Source organism: Alligator sinensis, unplaced genomic scaffold (genome assembly GCF_000455745.1).
Source record: "Alligator sinensis unplaced genomic scaffold, ASM45574v1 scaffold706_1, whole genome shotgun sequence".
In the NCBI taxonomy this organism is placed as follows: Eukaryota; Metazoa; Chordata; order Crocodylia; family Alligatoridae; genus Alligator; species Alligator sinensis.
Window position 1 is genome coordinate 710,891 of NW_005842683.1, and position 8,776 is coordinate 719,666.

Below are 8,776 nucleotides of genomic sequence, written 5' to 3' on the forward strand. Positions count from 1 at the left end.
ACTCTTTCCTGCCTATGCAGGGGGTCGGACTCGATGATCTATTGAGGTCCCTTCCGACCCTAGCATCTATGAATCTATTAATCTATGCTCCCTGGATAGGCCGTGGCTTCCATTATGCACTGGACTTTCCTCTTTGCTAATTACCGGAGTCCCTGAAAAAGGAAGACACTGTGAGATATGCAAAACACAACACAGTTGAGGCTCAAAAGAGCATTTTAGAATAAATATATTTTTAATTTTCAGTTGAAATGTTTACAGTTTGGGGGTTTAATGGGGGAAAAAAGCAAAACAAAACACAACATCCCTCCCCTAAAATTTTCCATTGAGGACTGATGCTTTTTAGGCCAGAATTAATTTAATCCAAAGCTGTATTTCCACTGGAAATTTTTTCAGTCAACCCTAAGAGTGAAGTGGGTGAGGATGTTTTGGAGGATGAGTTAATAGCAATAATGCTGTTATTTATTGTTATGATGCTGGAAGTCATATGGATAAGGGTTCTAAGCAAAGTATAAGATGTGTCCAAATATTGATGAATGGATATTTAATAATTAGGAGTTATGCAGGGCATAAAGGACCAACCATTCTCAAACAATCACACCAAATTCAATCAGCCAGTGCTACAGAGCTACACAACCATTTTAATGGCTGATTTTCAGGTGCCATGGCCCTCCCAAAATCACAAGGTTTAATTTACTAGAACCACTGCCATTCAATTTTGCTGCTTCTTGCAGTTCCAGTGAAATTTGTCATTCCGTGGCAATGATTAACATTTTGGATTTTAATGATCTCCACTGGGGATTAGTCCAGAGTCTGCCACTAGATTTCATAGATTTCATAGACATTAGGGCTGGAAGGGACCTTGGAAGATCATCGAGTCCAGCCCCCTTCCCCAGGGGCAGGAAGTCAGCTGGGGTCATAGGATCCCAGCAAGAAAAACATCCAGGTTTCTCTTGAAGGCATTCAAAGTAGGTGCTTGAACCACCTCCGGTGGCAGGCTATTCCAGAGCTCGGGGTCTCGGACAGTAAAGAAATTCTTCCTTATGTCCAGCCTGAAACGGTCTTGCAGGAGTTTATAACCATTTGACCTTGTCATCCCTTGGGGCACTTTGGTGAGCAAACTTTCCCCCAAATCCTGGTGAACACCCCTTATAAACATATAGGTGGCTATCAGATCACCCTGAGTCTGCGCTTTTCCAGGCTGAAGAGTCCCATAGCTCTCAGCCTCTTGTCATAAGGTCTGTTTTCCTGACCTCTGATCATGTGCGTGGCTCTCCTCTGGACTCTCACAAGCTTCTCCACATCCTTTTTGAATTGTGGAACCCAAAACGGGACACAGTACTCCAGCTGCGGCCTTACCAAAGTCAAGTACAATGGGAGAATGATGTCCTAGGATTTGCTTGAGAAGCATCTGTGGATGCAAGCCAGCATTTTGCTCGCTTTACTAGCCACAACATCACATTGAAAGCTCATGTTCATCTTGTGGTAAATCCTGACCCCCAAGTCCCTCTCGTCTGTACTGCTAGTCAGTGTAGCACTGCTGAGCCTATGAGCATGCTGCAGGTTTTTCCTCCCAAGGTGGAGAACCTTGCATTTTTTGGTGTTAAACACTATGAGGTTCTCATCCATCCATTTCCTAAACCTTGCAAGGTCATCCTGGATTACTCCACTGTCCTCAGATGTGGATGATTTACCCCAAAGTTTGGTGTCATTGTCAAACTTGGCCAGTCTGCTTCTGACTCCAATGTCCACATCATTAATGAATAGGTTGAACAATATAGGTCCAAGGACAGAACCTTGTGGGACCCCACTGGTCACAGGGCACCATGACGATTGACTTCCATCAACCACCACCCTCTGGGTCCAACCATGGAGCCAATTTCCCAGCCAGCAGATCATGGTTGACCCGAGGCTGCAGTTGGCCAGTTTTGCCAAGAGGTGATCATGGGATACCAGATTGAAGGCTTTTTTAATGTCAAGATATATGACATCAATCTATTCTCCCGTGTCCAGGTGATAGGTCTCCTGGTCATAAAAGGAAATGAGATAGGTCAAGTATGACCTACCTGCAACAAACTGGTGCTGGCTATCCCTCAGGATGTTGCCATTGGTCAGTCTGTTAAGAATGGCCTCTTTGATAATCTTTTCTAAGACCTTCCCCAGGATAGATGTCAGGCTGATGGGCCTGTAGTTTGCTGGATCCACTTTCCTCCCATTCTTAAGGATAGGTACCACATTGGCCTTCTTCCAATTATTGGGCACTTCACCAGAGCACCAGGAGCTCTTGAAAATCCGTGCCAGGGGCTGAGCTATGATGCAGGCCAAGTCCTTGAGTCCTCTGGGGTGTAAATTGTCAGGGCTGGCTGACTTAAAGGTGTCCAGCCTCTCAAGGTGCTCCTTCATGAGGTCAGCATTGGTGGAGGGCAAGGAACCACCCTCACTCAGGTGTTCCTGTCCCATAATGGGCAGGGGTGTCCCATGGGACTTGTGAAAGACTGACGCAAAGTACCCATTTAGCAAGTTGGCTTTTTCCTGGGCATTTGTTGTCAGTTCTCCCATCTGGTTTAGCAGGGGTCCAATGTTGCCCTTGCCTTTCCTCCCACTCCCCACATATCTAAAAAAGGGCTTTTTATTGTCCTTGATACTTGTAGCCAGTTGGAGTTCCATCGCAGCCTCAGCTTTCCTGGTTTGCTCCCTGCAGGTCCGGACCAGTGCAGTATATTCCTCCATGGTGGTGGATCCTGTCCTCCAACCTTTGTAGGCCTTTCTTTTTAGATGCAGGAAGTCCACTAGTTCCTTGTTGAGGCAAGAGGGCTGCTGTGCCCTCTTGCTGCCTTTCCTCTGAGATGGAATAGCCTTGGCTTGTGCATCTAGGATTGCTCCCTTGAGGAGCAATCACTCTTCCTGGACTCCCCTCCCTTTGGGGTTGTGGTCCCTTAGGGCCTTACCAACAAGGCTCCTGAGCTTGTCAAAGTCAGCCCTCCTGAAGTCGAGGACCTCTGTACTGCTGACTGGCTTGACAGCTTTTTGGCAGATGGTAAAGGTGATCAACTCATGGTTGCTGTCACCCAACTTCCCTTTGATCATTAAGTCACTGATTAGGTCATCCCTGGTTGCCAGTACCAGGTTGAGCAGCTCTTTGCCTCTCATTGGCCAATAGACTTCTTGAATCAGATAGAGCTCATCCACACACATAAGGAAGCTTAGCAACCATTCGGATTTTGCCAAGCGCTCTTCCCATGAGATGTCCGGGTAGTTGAAGTCTCCCATGACAACCATGGACTGGGAGCGTGCAGCCTCAGCCAATTCTCTGGCGAACTCCTGGTCAATCTGTTGATTCTGGGAGGGAGGTCTGTAGTGGACTCCCACCATTGTATCTCCTGTGCCAAGTTCCCCATGGATTTTAACCCAGAGGGTCTCTAGTTGTCCACCCTGGGTGCCGATGTCAGCTTGTAGGGACACGTAGCTCTTCTTGACATAGAGAGCTACACCACTGCCCCTTTAGTCCACTTGATCCCTCCTGTATAGGGTATAGCCATCTATACCCATGGTCCAGTCATGGGTAGAGTCCCACTGTTATCCCTATGACATCATAATTGTTTGTGTTGAACAGGAGGACAAGTTCCTCCTGTTTATTCCTCAAGCTCCTGGCATTGGTGTACAGACATGCAAGTGTCCCCTTGGGGGCCATTGCCTTGCCTGCAGCTCATTCTAAGGCTGTTGCAGGGGTGGGATCCCTTAAGTGACTTGACCTGCTGGCTTTGCAAGGTTTGCTCAATGGGCCAGCCATGGCAGTAGTCCCCCACCATCACCCAGCAGGCTTAGTTTAAAGCCTGGTGGAGCAGATCAGTCAGTCTGGCTGAGAAGAGCCTCCTCTGCAGCAGAGAGAGGCAGAAGTCATCCCTTCCCAGCAGCTCACTGCCTCTCTCACCGAAGAGTGGACTGTTGTCATGGAAGCCAAAGCCTTCCCAATGACTCCAGTGCCGCAGTCTTTGGTTCACTACATGGGTCCTCCTCTCTCTCCTTGTCCCGTAGCCCAAAACTAGAAGGATCAAGGAAAACACCACCTGTACCTCCATCCCCTTAAGCCCTGCTCCCAAATCCCTGTTGTGCATCCTGACCCATCTGGGAGTGCTCCAAGCCATCTCATTGGTGCCCACATGGCTAAGGAGCATAGGGTAGTGGTCAGTGGGCTGGAAGAGTTTAGGGATCTTCAACTAGAGACAGTTGCTTATAATAAATTGACATTGAGCAATGCAAAAGTCTTAATATGTTCATCAGAGTGCCCCAAGGGATGACGAGGTCGAACGGTTATAAACTACTACAAGGCCGTTTCAGGCTGGATATAAGGAAGGATTTCTTTATTGTCTGAACCTCCAAGGTCTGGAATAGCCTGCCATCAGAGGTGGTTCAAGCACCTACATTGAACACCTTCAAGACTAAATTGGATGCTTATCTTGCTGGGATCCTATGACCCCAGCTGACTTCCTGGTGGGGGGCTGGACTCGATGATCTTCCGATGTCCCTTCCAGCCCTAATGTCTATGAAATCTATGAAATATGCATTACATGGATGAACAATTCATATTAACTCCTTTGATACTAGACTTGCAGAGCTATGGATGGGTTGTAAAATCCATTGTTGTATATTGCACATGTTGGAGAGGTTGCCACCAAAAAAACCCAAGTTTTCTTGAATGAACTTCAGGAACATGCCTCAGTTCCAGAAACCAGCAGGATTCTTTGGTGTGAAGCCTGAATCCATCCTGGCAGCCCCAGCCTTAAAAGGTTGATAGAGTAACTACCCAAAGATTGGGAGGGGGGATAGAATAAGGAAAACTACAAAAGTAAATAGAGAAGTTAGGGGATAATTTCCCACAGTGGCTCAACAGTAGAAACAGCAGACAAGTCTTTGGAATCCCAATCTACAAGGAAAACTACTAGACTGCTTCACCTCTCCATTGACCCTGTGTCAGAAACTGACTTTGTATTCCATAAACCCATTTCCCTCCTTCCCTTATGACTTATGAGTTATTAAGTTTTGCAGATTCCCTTACTTTTGGCACAGGGAACACAATTGTAGGAGTCTACTACAGACCTAATCAGGAATGAGATCTTGACTAGGAATTTGCCAGAGGACTGGCTGAGGCTGCATGCTCTCAGTGCATGATTGTCACAGGAGACTTCAACTACCCGGACACCTCATGGGAAGAGCACTCAGCCAAATCCAAATGGTCACAAAGCTTCCTCAAGTGCGTGGACAAGTTCTACCTCATTCAAGAACTCTATGGACTAACAAGAGGGAAAGTGCTGCTGGACCTGGTACTAGCCAAAGGGAGCAGGCCCTGATGATTTTCACCCAAGTGTATTAAAGGAATTGGCTGGTGTCATAGCAAAATCACTGGAGCAACTGTTTGAGCACTCATAGCACTCAGGATTGGTCCCAGAGGACTGGAAAATGGCCAACATGGTCTCTATTTTCAAAAAGAGGATGAAGGAGGACCCGGGTAATTATAGGCTGGTTGGCCTCACCTCTATTCTTGGCAAGACCTTAGAAAAAATCATGAAGGATCACATTGTGGGGGCCAGTGGGTAAAACAATGTTAAGGGGCAGCCAGCGTGTTTTTATAGCAGGCAGATTATGTCTAACTAACCTGGTTTCTTTTTATGACCAGGTCACAAAGTGATTAGATGCAGGAATAGAAGTAGATGTTATTTACTTGGATTTTAAAAAGGCTTTTGACACAGTGGGAAGGAGGTGGACCTTTGCCAGGCCCAAGCACCACTAAGGGTGCTCAAACTGTGACCAGTGGAGTCCCTCAAGGCTCTGTCCTTAGGCCTATACTATTCAACATCTTCATTTATGATGTGGACATTGGTGTCAGAAGTGGACTGGCCAAGTTTGCCGATGACACCAAACTTTCGGGTAAAGCGTCCACACCTGAGGACAGGAGGGCAATCCAGGCTGACCTTGACAGGTTCAGGAAATGGGCGGATGAGAACTTGATGGTATTTAACACCAAAAAAATGCAAGGTTCTCCACCTTGGTAAGAAAACCCACAGTATGCTTATAGGCTGAGGAGTGCTATGCTGGCTAGCACTATGGACGAAAGGGACTTGGAGGGTCATGATTGACCACAAGATGAACATGAATCAGTGTGATGCTGCAGCTAGTAAAGTGAGCAAAATGCTGGCTTGCAGCTATAGATGCTTCTCAAGCAAATCCCAGGATGTCATTCTCCCATTGTACTTGGCCTTGGAGAGGCCGCAGCTGGAGTACTGCATCCAGGTTTGGGCTCCACAATTCCAAAAGGATGTGGAGAAGCTTGCAAGAGTCTAGAGGAGAGCCACGCACATGATCAGAGGTCAGGAAAACAGACTTTATGATGAGAGGCTGAGAGCTATGGGACTCTTCAGCCTCAAAAAGAACAGGCTCATTTGGTGATCTGGTGGCTGCCTTCAAATTTATAAGGGGTGCTCAACAGAGTCTGGGGGAGCGTCTGTTTACCAGAGCACCCCAAGGGATGACAACGTTGAATGCTCATAAACTCCTCCATGACTATTTCAGACTGGACATAAGGAAGAACTTCTTTACTGTCCAAGACCCCAAGGTCTGGAATAGACTGCCACCAGAGGTGGTTCAAGCACCTGCTTTGAACACCTTCCAGAGAAATTTGGATGTTTATCGTGCTGGGATCCTATGATCCTTGCTGACTTCCTGCCCCTGGGGCAGGGGGCTGGACTAGATGATCTCCTGAGGTCCCTTCCAGCCCTAACGTCTATGAAATCTATACAATATATGAAAGCAGTGGCCAGGGGACCAGCGGGAGGGTCTGAGACCAAGCCCCAATGGGGGTGATAAGAGGACCCAGATTTACATATTTTATTATTGATGTATTTATTTTATTAATTACATAGTACGTATTTATTATGTATTTCTTTATTTATGATTTATGTATGTATGTACGTATGAATGTATTTATGTGTGTATGTATTACTAGTAAAATTATTAATTTATTCATTACCATAGACAGAATTACTTAGGATTGTTGTCCTGACAAGATACAAGACAGCACAATCATTAGGAAATAGGCACCCAGTCCAGTCCAGGGTCCAGCACCTCAGATCTTTGGGCCACCACCAGAGGAAGGCAGACAGCCTACTAAAAAAAAATGGGCATAAAAAAAAAGGAACACTGCATACAACATCTTTGAAAAGAGTTAATGAAGCACATTTCATTAAGTAGGTGCTTGGACTACCTGAACATTTGAAATTTTTCTCCATTTTTAAATCTTCTACACTGTAGACCAGATGGCTAAGCATCAGGCAAGCCTGGAAGTAGGGCAAACAAACACAGCATAGATTGTTCTTAACCTGAACACAGACAAAAAAAAATGTATTCATTGGTAAATACCGACATATATTAAACCAAAATATAAATTTTTCAAATTTTAAAAAGATTAGTTGAAATGCATGCTTAGTTTCTGATGTATTCATACCATACAAGGAATTGTCTACATCACAGCAGAGAGAGGTTAATGGTGAATTCCCATATGCTTTTTCAATATTTTGAATATGACTTTAAAAGGATATTAAGAGTAGCGACAATGTCAGCATTGTTACTTGAAATGGAAGTGGCATCAGGTTTCTGTCTAAGGCTATGTGAGTGTATTCTTTTCTTCTGCCTGTTTTGACATGCAGGAGCAGCATATGAAGTGCAGCAATCAGGATCTAAAAATAGGAATGAGGGGAAAATTAAGAGCATAAGAATTTGTATTGTAAAACCACCATGCAGTGCCTCTAGCCCTGAAATGGGGGTACCCCTCCTGTATGTAGGGGTGGGGGCATGGGGAGGTGGAGAAAGGAAGCTGAGGGCCAAGAAAGGCGGAAGGGGTTCTCCCCCACCAGGGCTGGCCCACAATTTTTGGGGACCTCTGCAAGTTATAGTTTTGGGGGCCCCTGCTCCATCAGAAAATCAAAATTGCGGTTATGCTCTCCTCTTCCCCCTCCCACTTGCTTGCTGTATAAACTTACTGAAATAAAATGGTCGGGTCTGGGCTGCATGCATGTGGGCTGCACTGCGGGGGTCATGGGGTGGGGACAGCACTTTCTGGGCATGCCTAGGTTCCCTCCCTGGAGCCAGAGCCGGGGCCAGGGCAGGGGCCGGGAACTCCTTACCTGCTCAGCTGAGAATGCCTGGACCGAGCCCTTTAAACATGGTGCAGATGGCGGGGGGTGAGTGGACACAGCCCCTTGGCTGCGGGCTACCTTCAGCCACAGGTTCCACAGGATAGGAAGGCTGGCCCTGTCTGCCCCGAACTTTGTGCTGCAACTGTGGGGCTTCATGCTGTGTGATACCTTGCACTTTCCTTGCACCTTTCTTCATGGCAATTAAACCCTGTTTACATGCAAGTTGAAGTAAAAAATGCAAACTGCCCACCTGCAGGACACAGCCAAGTGTTGGGTGTTACCAATGCATAAACATCCTGGCTGGCTGTGGAACAGGTCACGGTGTCGTCTTTCAAGTGTCGCAAAGCAGCTCTCATCCTGTACTGGAACGCTGTACTGCACCCAACATCGACAGCAAGCTGCTCCCTTATTGAAAATCTGCATTTGTATTCGTGTGCCACCCAGGAGCAAGCATCCTGCTGGACTGAGTCCTTATGCCTCTGGTGTGCTGCCCTCTCTCATCTGCCTCAAAACTCTATCATTTGTTGATACAGTGTACACACTCCGATCACTGCTCCATGAATTTATAGGCCCCTGGGGGCAGCCCCCCC

The 8,776-nt window shown here is 46.6% G+C and overlaps 1 pseudogene; it reads right to left on the minus strand.

Moving 5' to 3' along the window:
• Positions 1-8,542, minus strand: part of LOC106722797 — a 13,150-nt pseudogene extending 4,608 nt beyond the window's left edge.
• Between the last annotated feature and the right edge of the window lie 234 nt (positions 8,543-8,776).